The sequence below is a fragment of the Hevea brasiliensis genome, chromosome 14 (assembly GCF_030052815.1).
Source record: "Hevea brasiliensis isolate MT/VB/25A 57/8 chromosome 14, ASM3005281v1, whole genome shotgun sequence".
NCBI lineage: Eukaryota > Viridiplantae > Streptophyta > Magnoliopsida > Malpighiales > Euphorbiaceae > Hevea > Hevea brasiliensis.
Window position 1 is genome coordinate 24,471,124 of NC_079506.1, and position 19,694 is coordinate 24,490,817.

At 33.3% G+C, this 19,694-nt stretch overlaps 1 long non-coding RNA gene across 1 annotated transcript in view; it reads right to left on the reverse strand.

Annotated features, from left to right (window-relative positions):
* Positions 1 to 638: 638 nt before the first annotated feature.
* The window catches only part of LOC110665239 (uncharacterized), a 32,264-nt gene continuing 13,208 nt past the window's right edge, over positions 639 to 19,694 (reverse strand). The window contains exon 4 of the long non-coding RNA XR_002496849.2: positions 639 to 963. This is a non-coding gene — a long non-coding RNA (uncharacterized LOC110665239). The remainder of the gene's footprint in view (positions 964 to 19,694) is intronic.

The window sequence follows — 19,694 nt, forward strand, 5'->3', positions numbered from 1 at the left end:
GCTAGATTTGTTAAGTCCTAAGCAATCTTTGAAACACTTCAAAATAAAGACTTTTATAACTATCTTAATAGCCATGCAAGGGACATGAGAGTTATATAACCTACCAAAGCATGGATAGTATATAATAGATATTGGAATTTTGATCCATGCCTTATAGCCATCATTTGATTAACATTAATAAATTGTTAAATAAAAATTTTCAATATCGTTACGAATTTCTTGGAAATCAATATCAATAAAAGAACTTAACAGGAATATATTTACCATAATCTACACAAACACAATAAATAGAGTAGCGAAATTAACATGGAAAGGAGAGAAAGTTGTGTGGTAAAGATAATTAAGTGAAATTTGAACTTAAATAGAAATATTTCAAAGCCAATTGTATTATAAAAATCAAAGTGGCTTGATTGAATATCTAATGGAAAAAAGGATGTGTCATTTTTTTATAAGCACAAAATTTTATTGACTTAGGAAAAAGGACAGCTAAACTGTACAACAAAAGAACAACAACCAAGAAGCAACTAAAGATACCTGAACACATTACTGTCATGTAAAGAGAAACAAGAACAAAGCACTGCCTTGCAGAGATGAGGCGCTAGGTCCCTTAAGAAATGTCCAGGGTTCGAACCTGGCATTATGAATGGAGAAGACTGAGTTGGGAGGATCGCCCCTATAATGGGCCTCTGCAGTACCTGATTCGGATTAATTGGCTAGTGGGCCGGATACCGGGTGGTTCTAGACCAAAAAAAAAAAGGACAACAAATCATAGGCACTCCAGCCGTTATATTATGCTTGCTAAAGTGCTCCAACCAGCCAAATGCCTTGTGCGCCAAAACCTCAACCTGGGTGCTTGAAAGAGAACAAACCTCTTATCTTTGCTTCCTCCTTGATACATCGATCTTTGCAGAGAGCAATTTTTTCGACCACCATTCATTCAGAGAGAGACTGGAGGCTTTGAATCTAACACCAAATCAACCTATGTTACTGTTGCAAAATCTTACAGATGGTTGAATGAACCAAGTCTAGAGCTACTAAATATAAATATAAGCAAACACCAAATACTGCAAAAACAAGAAGATTTTTGAGAATCATAACCACCTAATATGTGGTTCCACTTAACAATGGATGTGTTGTTATCTTAAAGAAGTGGACATATTTTACTTATTGTGATGCTAGTATTTTACTTGTTTTGATTATGATTCATGAATACTTTATGGTTAATCATTAATTTTTACATCATTGGAATTTGGATTATTATTTGAAGCTCTAAATTATTTCAAGCAACATGCAAGTTCAAACATTTTACAAGCTAGTCAAGCTAGGTTTACGGATCAAGTAAAAGATTATAACTTCTAATCCAACATATTATGTGGTGGGTGGCTTTGTTAGAATGTGTCTAGGATTAGTTTGCTTTTGAGGCTGATGCTCAAGCTCTTCTCTTATGAAATAAGAGCTTAACCATATTAATGGAGCAATATCAGGAATAGCCAACCAATCAGGAATGCAATCTCAGCATATCAATAAAGGAACATAATTTCAGTTTACCATCTTTGTAAATTAGTTGTCTGTATACAAATTTGTATAATTGCCTTATTTATTTATTTCTATTTGTACTCTCTACTTCTGTATAAAAAGGAAATCGGGTCAATAGTAAAGTATACCTTTAAACAATTTCAAAAACTTTATTATGGTATCAAAGCAACTTTAGACTCTAAAGAGTACAAGTCAGATCCTTTTTCCCAGCTTAAAACTTCTCCTTTCTGCTTTCATGGCTGATGAACAAAACTTTATAACAGGGGTAAATGTTTTGCCCACTCCCACACCAATAATGATAAATCCCTCATCTCATCCAACCTTATCTGGAAATACATCCAATTCCACCACTCAAATTATTACCTTCAATCCTTCTTTTCAACTTCCAATCAAACTTACAGGAATCAGCAATTTTGCAACCTAGAAGGCTTAGGTATACACACTCGGGTGGACATGATCTTCTACCATATCTTGATGGATCTTGTCAGTGTCCACCCAAAATAATCATTGAATGGAAGTAGATAATCCTGCTTACAAAGTATGGTTTTGTCAAGATAATCTTATACGAAATGCTCTAATGGCATATGTTGATCCTCCCATTGCACCATCTATAGCTGTTGCTACAACTTTCAAACAGGCTTAGGATCACCTTCACACAACTTATGCAAACAACTCATAGATTTGTATCTATAGTCTTTGTGACAAACTTGCTAAAGTCTTATGAGACTCCAAAACCATCTCAGAATATCTTTGCGAAATCCGATCAATTTCTGATGAATTGGCAACAACAGGATCTCCTATCAGCAGTGAAGAACTAGTAGTTAAAATTCTAAGTGGCTAGATCTTAATATCACGAGATAAATGCAACAATTCATGCACGAGATACACCTATCTCCTATGAAGAGCTGTTTGACAAACTCACTGATCATGAGCGTTTCCTCTAACATGAAGATTGGAAATGCCCTTTCTAGTTACTGCCCAAGTCGCACAATGAGCCAACTACAGCACCATAAATAACAAAAACAATTATTGGTGGAATGCTTGTTGACAATGTCTCAGGACTTGCAACTGCTGAAGTTGTTACCAGAATCATAGGAGAAGACCAAGTTTTTAGGCTTTCAGTTTCAGTTTGTTATTCTGTTTTTTAATATAGCTGATGGCATTTTTTTCTGTTATTAGTGGACAAATTTAGCTAGTTTTCAGCAATTTTTTTTGTAATTCAGATATATTTGCACTTGTATTTAAGCAAACATTTTGTTAAATGAAGTATCAGACTTTCCAGTCATTTTTTCTTGTCTTTGCTGATATACAATAATAGTGGTATCAGAGCTTTTTTGTTCTTAAGGGACTTGTGTGTAGCTTGTGAGTTTATTGACTGAGTGAACCCCAAACACTATATCTGACCCTCCATTAAAAAACCTGTAGAAAGATGGATGGAGAAACCTCATTCTCAACAATTGCTCCACCAGTGTTTGATGGAGAAAATTATCAAATTTGGGCAGCCAGGATGGAAGCCTACATGGATGCATGTGATCTCTGGGAGGCAGTGGAGGAGGACTATGAAATTCCTCTTTTACCAGGCAATCCTACTTTAGCTCAGATCAAAAATCACAAGGAGAAGAAGACCAAGAAGTCTAAGGCCAAGGCCAGCCTCTATGCTGTAGTATCTCCCAGCATCTTCTCTAGAATTATGGCACTTGGCTCAGCCAAGGCAATATGGGATTTTCTAAAGGAAGAGTGTCAAGGAGATGAGAGGATTCGAGGTATAAAGGTCCTGAACCTGGTGAGAGAATTTGAGATACAAAGAATGAAGAAATCTAAGACTATCAAAGAGTACTCAGATAGGCTTATCAGTCTAGCAAACAAGGTAAGGCTACTTGGTGCTGAATTTTCTGACAATAGAATTGTACAGCAAATTCTTGTTACCTTACCAGAGAAATTTGAAGCTACTATTGCATCTCTAGAGAATGCAAAGGATCTATCAAGGATTACCTTGGCAGAGCTATTAAATTCCTTGTAAGCACAGGAACAAAGAAGGCTAATGAGGGATGAAGGAACTGTTAAAGGTGCTTTACAAGAAATGCAACAATCCAACTCTGGAGTCAAAGGCAAGAAACAAAAAGGAAAGAAGAATAATGCTACATCAACTGAAGCTGCTATAAGTGACAGCAACACTAGCAGTAGCAACAAGGGGGAAAAATATCCGCCTTGTCAGTATTATGGAAAAAGGAATCATCCACACTTCAAGTGCTAGAGAAAACCTGATATGAGATGCAGAAAATGCCATAAACTTGGCCATGCAGAGAACATTTGTAAGGAAAAGGCGACACAACAATCAAATGAAGCTCAAATTGCAGATCAACAAGAGGAAGAACATTTATTTGTAGCTACCTGTTTTGTAAGTGGTAGTTCAAGTGAAAGTTGGTTGTACAAACCTTATGACTCATGATAAGGAACTTTTCAGAGACTTGGGCATAACTACAACCTCAAAAGTCAAAATAGGCAATGGTGATTATATTGCTGTAAAAGGGAAAGGAACAGTAGCAATTGAAAGCTACTCAGGTACTAAGCTTATCTCAAATGTACTTTATGTTCCTGAGATTGATCAGAATTTGCTATGCGTAGGCCAGTTGCTGGAGAGTGGCTTCAAGGTCATCTTTGAGGCCAAGAAGTGTATGATTATTAATGCAAACAGGCACGAGGTCTTTCATATCAAGATGAATGGCAAGAGTTTTTCCTTTAATCCAATGGAGGAAAAACAAGTTGCATATCCTAGCCAAGTAACATCAGTAGAAGTTTGGCATAAGAGGCTTGGACACTTCCATCACAGGGCACTCTTATACATACAAAAGAATGATTTAGTCCTGGGGCTACCATCTCTAGAGGAGGAGCTCCCAAGTTGCAGGGCATGTCAGCTAGGTAAGCAAACAAGGCTACCTTTTGCCAAGACAACTTGGAGGGCATCTGAGAAGCTCCAGCTAATTCATACAGACTTATATGGACCACAGAAAACTGCATCTCTTAATGGTAGCAAATACTACATAGCATTTATTGATGATATGACAAGAATGTGTTGGATTTATTTTCTCAGGTTCAAATCTGAAGTAGCAGAAGTGTTTTGGAAGTTTAAAGCCCTGGTGGAAAATCAAAGTGGCTGCAGAATGCAAGTGCTGAGATCAGATAATGGTACTGTGTACACATCTAATCAATTTAATAGATTTTGTGAAGAAGCTAGAATTGAACATCAGCTTACTGCCCCATACACTCCACAACAAAATGGGGTTAGTGAGAGGAAGAACAGAACAATAATGGAAATGTCCAGGTGTTTATTGCATGAGAAGGGCCTTCCAAAGTGTTTATGGGCAGAAGCAGCTAACACTGCTGTTTTTCTTTTGAATAGGCTGCTTACTAGAGTTGTAGAGGGCAAGACACCTTTTGAGGCATGGAATGGATATAAACCTTCCTTAAAAAATCTAAAAATTTTTAGCTATTTGTGTTTCTCTTACATTCCATAGGTAAAGAGAGACAAGTTAGATAAGAATGCTGAACCAGGTGTTTTCATTGGATATAGCACATCTCCAAAGCTTACAGGATTTTCCAACCAGATACAGGAAAGATCCTGATAAGTAGGGAAGTATTTTTCATGGAGGATGAACAATGGAATTGGGAGAAAGGTAAACAAAAGCAAATTCCAAATGATCTACAGGATGCTAATGAAGACATAGATGATCAACCTGTGAGAGGAACAAGGTTGCTCTCTGAAATATATCAGAGATGCAACGTGGCCATTTTAGAGCCTGCTGGATTTGAGGAGGCTATTTCAAACCCCATGTAGCAAGCTGCAATGGAGGAAGAGCTTGCAATGATTGAGAAGAACAAGACTTGGCAGCTTGTGGATAAGCCTCAAGACAGAAAAATCATTGGTGTGAAGTGGGTCTACAGAACTAAATTGAATGCTGATGGTTCTGTCAATAAGTTCAAGGCAAGACTTGTTGTTAAAGGGTACGCACAGATTTTTGGAGTCGATTACTCAGATGCTTTTGTGCCAGTTGCTAGACTTGACACTATAAGACTCCTACTAGCCATTGCTGCTCAAAAAGGCTAGAGGATCTTTCAATTAGATGTCAAGTCTACTTTTCTAAATGGTTTTCTGCAGTAGGAGATTTATGTGGAGCAGCCTCAAGGTTTTGCAGTAAAAGGACATGAAGATAAAGGGTATCTATTAAAGAAAGCCCTGTACAGTTTAAAACAGGCTCCAAGGGCTTGGTACAGTCGAGTTGATGATCATCTGCAAGGCTTGGGTTTTAAAAAAAGTTTAAGTGAATCAACTCTTTGTGTCAGGAAATCAAATTCTGATATTGTGATTATTTCACTGTAGGTTGATGATCTTCTTGTGACAGGTAGCAATCCCGAGTTAATTGAGGAGTTTAAGATAGAAATGAAGAAAGAGTTTGAGATGACAGACTTGGGAGAGATGTCTTATTTTCTTGGGATTCAGATTCAATAAGCCCAAAATGCTGTGTTTATCTGTCAAAAGAAAAATTCAAAGGAAATACTGAAAAAGTTCAAGATGGAGGAATGTAAAGCAATGAACATGCCAATGAATCCAAAGGAAAAGCTGCTGAAAGATGATGGCTTAGACAAAGTAGATGAAGGAATCTATAGAAGTATTATTGGCTGTCTCATGTATCTCACAGCCACCAGACCAGATATTCTGCAAAGTGTGAGTGTGCTATCTAGGTTCTTGAATTGTGCAAGTGAAATGCACATGAAAGCAGCAAAAAGGGTGATAAGGTATGTGAAAGGAACTTTGGATTATGGCATTAAGTTTACAAAGTGTCAGAATTTCAAGCTGCAGGGATATTCTGATAGTGACTGGGCAGGATCAGTGGATGATATGAAAAACACTTCTGGATATTGCTTTAATTTTGGTTTTGGTTGTTTTTCATGGTGCTCAAAGAAGCAAGACATTGTAGCACAATCAACTGCCGAAGCAGAGTTACTGCTACTGTAGCAGCGAACCTGGCCCTGTGGCTAAGAAAGATCTTAAATGGTCTTGATTTGGAGCAAAAAGGTAGTACTGAAGTGTTTGTGGTTAATCAGGCTGCCATAGCCAATCCCATAATCCAGTTTTCCATGGGAAAACCAAGCATTTTAATATTAGATTGTATTTTCTTAGGGAAATACAAGAAGGTGGCGAGGTGAAGTTACCATATTGCAGATCAGAAGAGCAAATAGCTGATATATTCACCAAATCTTTTCATGTAAACATATTTGAGTTTCTTCGAGAGAAGCTTGGAATTTGTAGTTCCTGATCCAGGAGGAGTGTTGACAGTGTCTCAGGACCTGCAACTGCTTAAGTTGTTACCAGAATCATAGGAGAAGACCAAGTTTTTAGGCTTTAGTTTCAGTTTGTTATTCTATTTTTTAATATAGCTGATGGCATTTTTTTCTGTTATTAGTGGACAACTTTAGCTAGTTTTCAGCAATTTTTTTTGTAATTCATTTATATTTGCACTTGTATTTAAGCAAGCATTTTGTTAAAAGAAGTATCAGACTTTCCAAGTCATTTTTTTCCTGTCTTTGCTGATATACAACAACAATGCTCAAAAACCTCAACGCCGAAACAATAATCGTCCTCAGCAATCATTGAATGCTTTTTCTCAGGAATGTTAGCGTCCATCATCTCTTGCCAATCAACAACTACGCTTGCAATGCCAACTCTATGACAAGTATGGCCATGTAGGGCATGTTTGCCATTCCAAGTCACATAATCATTTTGAGGTAAAGGCACTATTTGCAAATCGATAATCCAACACCATTGCCAATCCTTGGGCCCTTGATACCAGTGTTTCCCATCACATCACAGCAAAACCTCAAAATCTCATGCTCCCACATGATTACAATGGTGCTGATGAGATATCTATGGGTGATGGTAATGCAATTCCAATAACTCACGTAGCTCCTCTACTCTTATCACTTCCATTCATTCCTTTAACTTACATAATGTCTTATGTGCTCCTCTTATTAAGAAAAATCTTATTTTAGTTTCCAAACTCTGTAATCAAAATCAAACTTCCATTGAATTTTGTCCATCTGCTCGTGTTGTGAAGGCACTGAGCATGAGGCACGGGGGCACCTTCAGAATACGACCGGAATAAAGATGATCTGTATGAGTGGACGATCATTGGAAAATTGACCACCACAACACCAACCCTTTCATTATGGCATCGTAGGCTAGGTCATCTAAATATTCGCATCTTAAAAAGTGTCTTACTTCATTTCTCTCTATCATATTTAAAATCAGACAGCTTTCAATTTTGTAATTCTTGTTGCTGTAATAAAATTCACAGGCTTCCTTTTTCTAGCACATCATTAACTAGCGCTAAACCTCTTCAAATTGTTTACACTGACGTTTGGAGTCCATCTCCAGTTTTATCTGTGGACATGGGGATCACCATTGTCATGACTAATGCATAGTCTTGTGAAGATGGATTTAAGGGAGCTTCACCCATGACTGCTAAAAACACAAAGTTTAGCCAGCTTTGTAGTATTAGCTTATCAATTGTCGAATTGGCTAAAAATTAGATTCTATATATTACCCTCTTTTTGGATGGAAAGAAAATTGATTTTTTTTTTCTCCTTATCAGGCAACTTATTAATTATCTTGAAAAGTTGCCAATGATTATTGTTTCTCATTCTTTGTTAACAACACATTTATTGTTTGTATTTGATTTTGAGCTTATAAATACATTAGGTTGAATTCTTTGGGAGATTTTTGGGGATAGCTTTTGTATTAGAGGGGAGAGGACTTGTTTTGTATTTTGGATTGCTATTGGCAGCTGCCTCTTTGATCTCGTTTATTATATTTCTTTTCACTAGCCTGTATCTTCCTTCATTTTCATCTTTTCTTTATTATAACTTGTGAGCATAAGTAATGTCTCTTCTAGATTGTAAAAGGAATTTCCTTTTCTTGCATTTTTTTTTCTTTTAATTCTGACATGGGTAGTTGGGCGTTGAATAAAATTAAAAAAGTGATTTCAATACATTATGAATTTTGAGTTTTGACATAAATGATTTACTTTTAAAAGACAGGTTAGTCTATGAAACATTCAACACTTGCGAGTTCTGAAGAGGTTTAATGTATAAAATCTCACTCTTGTTTTACTGCAAGGTTATTTTTGTGATTCAAATTCGTGACCTTCTAACTACAAATAGAGAAATTTTACACTAAAGGTACCTTTCAAATGATTTATTCATTTCTATTAAAAAATTGAACAGCTCTCATAATACCAAGGAAAACAAATCAACGATATTTTTTTTCCAACAATGAAAAATCATAGGAAAATCATGTAGCTCAAATAAGTTGGGGATTCTGAACAAGGTTTACTCGCTTGCCTCCATTTTTTCGAAGCTCTTTTTCAGTACTCAGATTAAAACTACAATTGCAATGGGATCAAGATACTCAGATACCTGACCAAGGTTATGGGAATTTGCAAGGTTTCAAAGACATTAATGCCTCATGGAGGTGGAAATATTTGGGTTCTAGGGCAATCCTTGTGATGTTGAGCTTCTTATGTGCTTAGTGTGTGTTTGGTAGAAGGCTAAAAAAAAAAATCAAGGGTTAAATATTACCCTTGCAAGTTTTAGCCTTTGGAGAGGCTAATTATTAACTTAAGCCCTCCAAAGTTAACATTTAACCCCTCAATAAGGCATCAATATTATTTTTCAAAATAGAAGGACCAAGTAATTAGCTTTGTTGAAATAAAGAGACTAAATAAAAGGTTTTCTTTTTAAAACTAGATTGTTGGATTTATTGATTTGGTTATGTAGTACATGCATGTCAAGTTTCACACCCCTCTGCCTTCTTCTACTATTTTGCAACCCATTCCAAGTAGTCTTCACTCAAGATGGGCTTAAAAAGATTGTCACTTATAAAGCAATCTAGTTTGTCTAGTCAGTCATGGTTCATGCCTCGGAATTGGCTCCAGTATCAAATACTTTGTTGACAATGTTACTAATCTCCTATGCCAAGGCAAATTGAAGAACATTATCGACATACCCATTTCCAAAAAAGATCAACCAAGAAGTTTTATCTCTTAGTATTCTTTTATTCAATATTGACTCCCACCCTACCATTAATCCAACTATCAACTGTGCTAGTGGATGCCGACCTCAATTTGTTCAAGAGCTAAGGTGGGTCCTTACTAAGAGGGAAAATGATTGAGATTTGATATTGTGCCTTTCTATTGGAAATTCACGTAAAAAAGGCTTCACCAATTGTTTGATTATGTGGGTTGCGTGGCTAAGTTGAGAACTAATAAAATGGCGGTGAAAATGGTTTTTCATTTATTGTGGCATTTAAAAATGGTAAATTATTGTTTAGTCTCTTAATTAGATTAAAATTGATATTTTAGTTCTAGCATTTTAAAAATTTATGATTTCATCTCACATTTGATTCCGCTAAATATTTGGTTCCTCTCTCCATTTTTTGTTAATTTAACTATTAGTCAAGGGACTAAAAAGTGGTCAATAAAGGATAAAAGTGCTAAATAATGGTAAAAAAAAATCAGGGATAAAAATATTTACAATGACAAAAACTCATAGATGAAAGTGTTTATTATTAATAGTACAAGTTGAGAAAAATGGATGAAGGGATGAAAGTGTATGATAGAATTAAAACTTAGAGATTAACTAATATGTTTTTCAAAATACAAGGATTAAGTCATTAATTTTGTTTTAATACAGGGGCTAAATAGTAATTTTTGCTTGCAAAAATTTTTCTTTGCCATTTAGCACTCTGTGGTTTGTGTTTTGGATTTTTTTTCATTAATAAGAGTGATATGAGAGAGAGAGAGGGAGAGAGAGAGAGAGAGAGGGACAGAGAAGAGGGAGACAAGGAGACTAAAGAGGGAGGGAGAGAGTGGAATGATAGACAAAGCGAGAGACAAAAGAAAAAAGAAAAGCACAGAACAAAGTGGGTACTTTTGACCTTTCATGTCTTATTACAACAATTTCTCTTTGATTTGAATGGAAAGATGATTTTGTTGATTAAAAATTAAGCTTAGGGTACTAATGTGTTGTAACTCAGTAGTAATAGAGTCGTCTACAAGGCCATTAGGTCTTGAGTTCGAGTCCAATTTGGAGCCAAATATACAAAAAAAAAAAAAAAAAACCGTAGGGTGCCAAATTATTTTATTTTCAAATAGAAGGAATTAAATTATAGTTGTTATCAAATTTCAAGTGTCAGCTTGTAAATTACCATTTAAAATTAATCAAGATCAAAAGCGAAAAATAATGGGGACTAGATTTGATAAGTCCTAAACAATAGCTGGATTTGTTAAGTCTTGAACAATCTTTGAAACACTTGAATAATGATTCTTATATCTTAATAGCCATGCAAGGAACATGAGAGCTATATAACGTACCCTTTCCATGAATAATATCTATTAAATAATGAAATTTTGATGCCTTATATATAGCCGTCATTTAATTAATATCAATAAATTTTTCAATAAAAATTTTCTACATCATTAGGAATTTCTTGGAAATCAATATCAATAAAAAGAACCTAACATGAATATATTTCCCATAATCTACTCACAAACAATAAATTGAGTAGCCAAATTAACATGGAAAGGAGAGAAAATTGCATGGCAAAGATAATTAAGTGAATTTTGAACTTACATAGAAATATTTCGAAGCCAATTGTATTGTGAAAATCATAGCGGCTTGATTGAGCATCTAATGGAGAAAATGATATGTTGATATCTTAGAGAAATGGACATATTGTTATTATAATACTTAGTTTTTTAGATAAATTGTTGTGATGCTAATATTTTACTTGTTTTGATTATGATTCATGAATACTTTATGGTTAATCTTCAATTTTTACATCATTGCGGATCAAGTAAAAGATCATAACTTCTAATTCAACATATTATGTGGCGGGTGGCTTTGTTAGAATGTGTCTAAGATTGGTTTGCTTTTGAGGCCGATACTCAAGCTCTTCTCTCGTGAAACAAGAGAATAACCATGTAAATTATTTTCCATAATTAGCTTCATCTGCTAAGTATATAGTGCCCTTCAAAATACCATAACTTAATATCACAAGCCATCTTAATTTCTCTTGCATCTATCTCCAAAAAGAACAAAAATCCTGCTAAACAATGTCTTTCCTAATCTTCTTCTTCTTCTTCTTCTTTTTCTTGCAGTTCCTACCCACCAAGCCTCAGAGTCAATAACTTGTGATGAAACCTCATATAAGGACCTGCGCAATTCTGCTCTAGGATCAGTCGATACAATAGATTTGCATAGCCTAGCCAAATCTGCACTAGAGGCTACAAAATTACAAGGAGGTGAAGTAAACAAGAAAATAGCCGAACTGATGAGTGGCAAAGATTATGATGTACATAAGCTAACAGATTGCTCTGAAATGTACAATGTCGCAATGGATAAGATTAAGTTTGCCGTAGCTGCTTTGGAAGCTAAAGTTTTCAGTGATGTTAACGCAGGGATCACTGCTGCCAGGTCCATTGCAGATACTTGTGAAGGTAGATTCAAGGGACCTTCACCCATGACTATTGAAAGCACGAAGTTTAGCCAGCTTTGTGGGCAATTGACAAAAAAAGTGTAATAAAAAATGTAAAATACCAAAAAAGGGTGAGTTTGAAACTAATTACCAAAAAGGGGTAAATTTTGCTGAGGTGGAGGAGGTGAGTGCGGGACGCTAATTATAATAGCGTTTTTAAGGTCCGGACGCTATTCAAAATAGCGTCCGGGTGAAAAAGTTAATAGCGTCCAGCTCTCAGTTTAAAGGTTGGACGCTACTTATAGTAGCGTCCAACCTTTTTTTTTAATTTTTAATAATTTTATTTTATATTTTAAATAAAATATAAATATTATTTTAATAAATAAAATTATAATATGTAATATTATATATTATAATATTTTTATTATGAATATTATTTTTTAATTTAAAATTAAATTAAAATTTAAATAAATAAAAAATTAAAATTAAAAAATAAATAATTAAAAAAATTTAAGAAAAGTTGGATGCTACTATAAGTAGCGTCCAACTTTTCTTTAAATTTATAATTATTTTATTTTATATTTTAAATAAATTAAAAATATTCTTTTAATAAATAAAATTATAATAATTAATATTATATATTCTATAATATTTTTAATTATTTTATTTTATATTTTAAATAAATTGAAAAAAATAAAAAATTATAATAAAAATATAAAATAAAATAATAATAAAAAAATTAAATTATAAGTTGCGTCTAATTTTTTTTAAACCTTTTTAATTATTTATTTTTTTAATTTTAATTTTATATTTTATTAAATTTTAATTTAAATTTAAATTAAAAAAATAATATTGATAATAAAAATATTATAATATATAATATTATAATTTTATTTATTAAAATAATATTTATATTTTATTTAAAATATAAAATAAAATTATTAAAAATTTAAAGAAAAGTTGGACGCTACTATAAAGTAGCGTCCAACTTTTCTTAAATTTTTTTAATTATTTATTTTTTAATTTTAATTTTTTATTTATTTAAATTTTAATTTAATTTTAAATTAAAAAATAATATTCATAATAAAAATATTATAATATATAATATTATAATTTTATTTATTAAAATAATATTTATATTTTATTTAAAATATAAAACAAAATTATTAAAAGTTTAAAGAAAAGTTGGATGCTACTATAAGTAGCGTCCAACTTTTCTTAAATTTTTTTAATTATTTATTTTTTAATTTTAATTTTTTATTTATTTAAATTTTAATTTAATTTTAAAATAAAAAATAATATTCATAATAAAAATATTATAATATATAATATTACATATTATAATTTTATTTATTAAAATAATATTTATATTTTATTTAAAATATAAAATAAAATTATTAAAAATTTAAAGAAAAGTTGGACGCTACTTATAGTAGCGTCCAACTTTTCTTAAATTTTTTTAATTATTTATTTTTTAATTTTAATTTTTTATTTATTTAAATTTTAAATTAAAAAACAATATTCATAATAAAAATATTATAATATATAATATTACATATTATAATTTTATTTATTAAAATAATATTTATATTTTATTTAAAATATAAAATAAAATTATTAAAAATAAAAAAAAAAGGTTGGACGCTACTTATAGTAGCGTCCAACCTTTAAACTGAGAGCTGGACGCTATTTTGAATAGCGTCCAGCTCTCTTTTCAACTTTTTCACCCGGACGCTATTTTGAATAGCGTCCGGACCTTAAAAACGCTATTATAATTAGCGTCCCGCACTCACTTACTCCACCTCAGCAAAATTTATCCCTTTTTGGTAATTAATTTCAAACTCACCCTTTTTTAGTATTTTACATTTTTTATTACACTTTTTTTGTCAATTGCCCCAGCTTTGTAGTATTAGCTTATCGATCGCCGAACTGGCTAAAAATTAGATTCTATATATTATTCTCTCTTCGCAAGGGAAGAAAATTGAATTTTTTTTTCCTCCTCATAAGGCAACTTATTAATCATCTTGTAAAGTTTCCAATAATCATTCTTTCTCATTCTTTGAAAATGAGATGTATATTGTCTATATTTCATTTTAAGCTTATACATACATTCGATTGAATTCTTTGGGAGATTTTTGGGGATAGCTTTGCATTAGAGGGGACTTGTACTATATTTTGGATCGATGTTAGTAGCTACCTTTTGATCTCATTTATTATATTTCTTTTCACTAGCCTCTGTCTTCCTTCATTTTCGTCTTTTCTTTTATTATTACTCATGTATTTTCAAGCATAAGCAATGTCTCTTGTAGATCATATAAGGAATTTCCTTTTCTTGCATTGTCATTCTTTTAATTTTGACATGGACAATTGATCTTTAAAGAAATTTGAAAAAGCAACTTCAATATATTATGACATAAGTGATTTACCTTTAAAAGATGGTTACATGAAACATTTCGTACTTGTGAGTTCTGAAGAGGTTTAATGTATGCAATGTCACTCCTGTTTCTCAGCGAGGTTAATTTTGTGATTTGAACTTATGACCTTTAAGTTACTAAAAAAGTAATTTTACACTAAAGCTACCTGTCAAATGATTTATTCATTTATACTAAAAATTGAACAGCTCTCATAATACAAAGGAAACAAATCAATGTTATGTCAAATGATTTATTCATTTATACTAAAAATTGAACAGCTCTCATAATACAAAGGAAACAAATCAATGTTATTTTTTTCCCCAATAACAAAAAATCTTAGGCAAATCACATAGCTTGTTAGAAGAAAGAATACAAGTAATGAAGGAAAAGATTGTGTATTTGTCTGTGTATTTGTCTGTTTCTATTATTTACAGAGATATTACATTTATTTATACATGAGAATATGAGCTAATTTAGACAAAAATAATAATTGCTATAATTATGCTATAAATCTCCTATAATCATATTAATTACTATAATTATGCTAATTGCTATAATTATGTTAATTGCTATAATTATGCTAATTGCTATAATTATGCTAACACCCCCCCTCAAACTCAAGGTGGTAGCGCATGTGCCAACTTGAGTTTGCTTAAGAGATCCTGAAAGCGAGTGGGATGATGCGTTTTGGTGAATATATCAGCGGTTTGGTTGATAGAGGAGACAGGAATCAAACTGAACGGGTAGAACGACGAAGAGTAGTGCTAGGAGCAGATGCAGGCGCAGGTACTGGATCAACAACTGGTGCAGATTCAACAGACAGTAAAGCGGACGGGTAGAACTACGAAGAGTAGTGCTAGGAGCGAATGCAGCGCGCGATCGATCAACAAGCGTGCAGATTCAACGAGACAGTAAATCGGGCAGTAGAACTACGAAGAGTAGTGCTAGGAGCGGTGCAAGCGCAGTCTTGGATCAACAAGCGTGCAGATTCAACAGAGCGATTAAACCGACGGGTAGAACGACGAAGAGTAGTGCTAGGAGCAGATGCAGGCACAGGTACTGGATCAACACCAGGTGCAGATTCAACAGAGGCAGGTGTAGTTGGACTAATATTGAGCACATCACAATCACCTGGATCAAGATTTGGAAACGGCTCTTTGGTATAATAACAGAAATAAAAGAATGAACCAGAACATATTGTAGAGAGAGAAGAGAGACCCCAGAAACTATAAATAAAAGCTTTACGGCTCTGATACCATGTTAAAAGAAAGAATACAAGTAATGAAGGAAAAGATTATGTATTTGTCTGTGTATTTGTCTGTTTCTATTATTTACAGAGATATTACATTTATTTATACATGAGAATATGAGCTAATTTAGACAAGAATAATAATTGCTATAATTATGCTATAAATCTCCTATAATCATATTAATTAATGTAATTATGCTAATTGCTATACTCAACTCAACTCAACTAAGCCTTTATCCCAAAAATTTGGGGTCGGCTATATGGATTCGCTTTTTCCACTCTGAACGATTTTGGATTAAATCCTCAGAAATGTGTAATGCTTCTAAGTCATGCTGTACTACTCTACTCCAAGTCAATTTAGGTCTACCCCTTTTTTTCTTTCTATCCTCTAGCCTAATGTGCTCTACTTGTCTAACTGGAGCCTCCGTATGTCTACGCTTCACATGACCAAACCACCTCAATCTCCCTTCTCTCAACTTATCTTCAATTGGCACCACTCCTACCTTTTCTCTAATACTTTCATTACGGATTTTATCTAGTCTAGTATGGCCACTCATCCACCTTAACATTCTCATCTCTGCAACTCTTATCTTAGATGCATACGACTCTTTCAGTGCCCAACACTCACTACCATATAGCATAGCCGGTCGTATGGTATGCAGTAAAATTTTCCTTTTAATTTATTGGGAATCTTACGATCACATAAAACTCCCGTGGCACGTCTCCACTTCAACCATCCGGCTTTAATCCTATGACTAACATCCTCCTCACATCCCCCATCTACTTGAAGAACTGAGCCTAGATATTTAAAGTGAAAAGATTACTTTGGGACAGTGCCACTCCATTCAAACTAACTCCTTCCTTATCACCAGTTTGGCCTTCACTGAACTTGCAATGCATGTATTCTGTCTTCGTTCTACTTAACTTAAAACCCTTTGACTCTAGAGTACTTCTCCAAAGTTCTAGCTTCCTATTGACTCCTTCTTGTGTCTCATCTATCAGAACAATATCATCCGCAAACATCATGCACCAAGGAATACTCTCTTGTATATGTTTCGTCAGTTCATCTAAAACTAATGTAAAAAGGTAAGGGCTTATGGCTGATCCTTGGTGTAATCCAATTGAGATCGGAAAATCTCTTGTGTCCCCTCTCACTGTGCTATAATTATGCTAATTGCTATAATTATGTTAATTGCTATAATTATGCTAATTGCTATAATTATGCTAACATAGCTCAAATTAGATGGGGATTCTGAACAAGTTTACTTGTTTGCCTTCATTTTTTAAAATCTATCATTGTTACTCATATTAAAACTGCAATTGCAATGGGATGCATGTAGAAAAATATCCTTGAGCATCCAAGGCTATAGGAATTTGCAAGGTGTCAAAGATATCAACGCTTTGTGGAGGTGGAAATAGTTAGGTTCTAGGGCAATCCTTGTGATGTTGAGCTTCATATGTGCTTAGGTAAATATGATTTATCTCTTTAAACATATCCCTATGAGAATTTAAAGCACATTATTTCACACTTTCTTATGGACCTAGATATAGAAGACCTGCTCCATAGTTGCAACACCCATGTTATTTCCATCAGTAAATCGCATATATTTTGAACTTTAAACAACCATTATTATTTATGATTGGAATTCTGATAAGTATAGTGACTTGTTTATTAAATTTTCATACACATCTTACGCTTTATATTGTGTTTATTCAATTTCTATATTTGGTCAATAATTAAAAGGTTGAATCCTTGAAGGACTTAGTTCCCTTAGATTTTTTTCTTCTTAAATTTTAATAGAAAAACAGGCAGCTATCAAAAGTTGAATCATTGGCCCCTTGTTCTATGATGCATGTCCATTAGTTTGCAATCACTTCTTTAACTTTGAGAACTCAATGTAGACCACCAATTAAATCACAAAAGATCATTTACCAATGCCTTTTCACTTTTTTGTTTCACAACTTAAATCTCCTGATGCCAAAATTTATATTATATGAATATCTATCCAATCACAAGTATAATTATCAAACTTCTAAGTATAAGATTGATGAGAAAGTGAACTAACAATCATAACTCACAAGGAATGGCTAGAAAGAATGACTCTTCAGCTTTATAAGCCCAAATCACACCTTGTGTTCCTCATTTAAAAGCATAACAAACTACTCCTTCATTTATGTATGTAACACTTCAACTTAAATGTAGGCTGTTTCCTACACTAGAAAATGGGTTAACTTAAGGTTGCCGAAACCCGTAGTTGATACACTTATATTATATAGCTATTTTAAGGTACATTTTACTATATTTCATGAGCATTTAGTTAGTTTATTGCATGGTTTCTTATTAGCTTCATTACTTTTTAAGATTTTTAGTTACTCTAGCTTAATTTCTTGATTTCTATATTTTATGAGGTGATTTTATACAGTTACAAGGCTTAAAACATATTTGGACAAGTTAGGAAGTCAAAAGGAACAAAATCTAGACTATTGAAGATTGCACAGGCCGTGCACTGGGTCCTAGTGACTCGTGCAACCAGCTGCCAAGAAATTACTAAGGAAAAGCAAGCACACGTGATGTGTAAAGGGACCTGTGTAACTTTCTGTCACCCTAACAAATAGTAAGCCTCAAGAGATCTAGAAGATTACATGGCTTAGCCTGTGTAATGAAGCACGGGCCATGTAAAATGCCCCGGTTCAGATTTCAATTTGACTCCAACTCTATTTCACTCAACTTGGATAGACTTTGACAGTCTCTAGGACTCTAAATTAAGGGTTTTTACGTCAGATATAAATACTAGAAGTCAAAAACAAGATAGGGATCACACCTTTTACATTTTAAACTAGTTTTTTTACAATTTGGAGAGATTTACGCCAAGATTCATAGGAGAATTTTATAGCCAAAGTTTTAAAAGTCCAAAGCTACATAATCTTCTATTTGGGTTTCTGTGACATTCTCGTTTTAGGTAGTTCTGTACATTCTACTGTTATGAAGACTAACGTCTGTTCAGACAGTCAGGATGTCTGAAACTACACTTAAACTAGAGTGAAGAGTCATTAATTGATCAAATAAAGACCAAGTAAAACTAAGAAAAAAATAAAAGAAGTGAAATGGAGATAGGTCAAAGGAGCCAGAACTCCTGCGATGGGTAACCCTAACGGGAAGCGACTGTGAAGATAGTTGCCAACCTTAGACCTATGGGAAAACCCTGTAAGATAAATATTAGGACTTAATTGGAGGATTTATGAGGTTTAAATGAGAATAAAAATGTCAAAGAAAATACAAGAAAATTAAGCCAATCAGTAGAGACAAATATAACTCGATAAGTCCAACGAAGAGCATTTTGGTCATTTCACCCTTAGTGATGAATTTTGACCTAAATGTCAAATAAAATGAGAGAGATTAAAACACATAAAATAAATGAAAATTATGAATGTGTGTAATAGAAAAGAAGAAAGAAAGGAAAAGAAAAAAAAAAAAGAAATAAAATCTCATTTATGATGTAAGTATGACATAAGATGACATAATTAAAATTTTAAACCAATTACATTTAAACATATATATATATATATATATATATATATATATATATATATATGTGTGTGTGTGTGTGTGTGTGTGTGTGTGTGTGTGTGTGTAAGAGACAAACTAAATTAAATCATTCTTATCACTTTGCTTCTTCTTCTTTCTCTTTTCAAGCTAGGCCAAACCACCATGAAAGGGAAGCTTCTTCCATTTTCAAGCTTTTAAGCTTGATTTCTCTCCATTTTCCACCCCAAAACTCATACGTGCCTTCATTAAAAATTACTCCCACACCTTGGAGAAGTGATTGGCAGCCAAGAATTGGAAAGCATTTGAAGTTTGGGCAAGTCCAAGTTGGGCACAAGTGAGGTTAGTGCCATATCCAAACTTCTTTCTTTCTTTAATCATTGTTAGTGTAGGGAATTAAGTTAAATTCTTATGTAATTG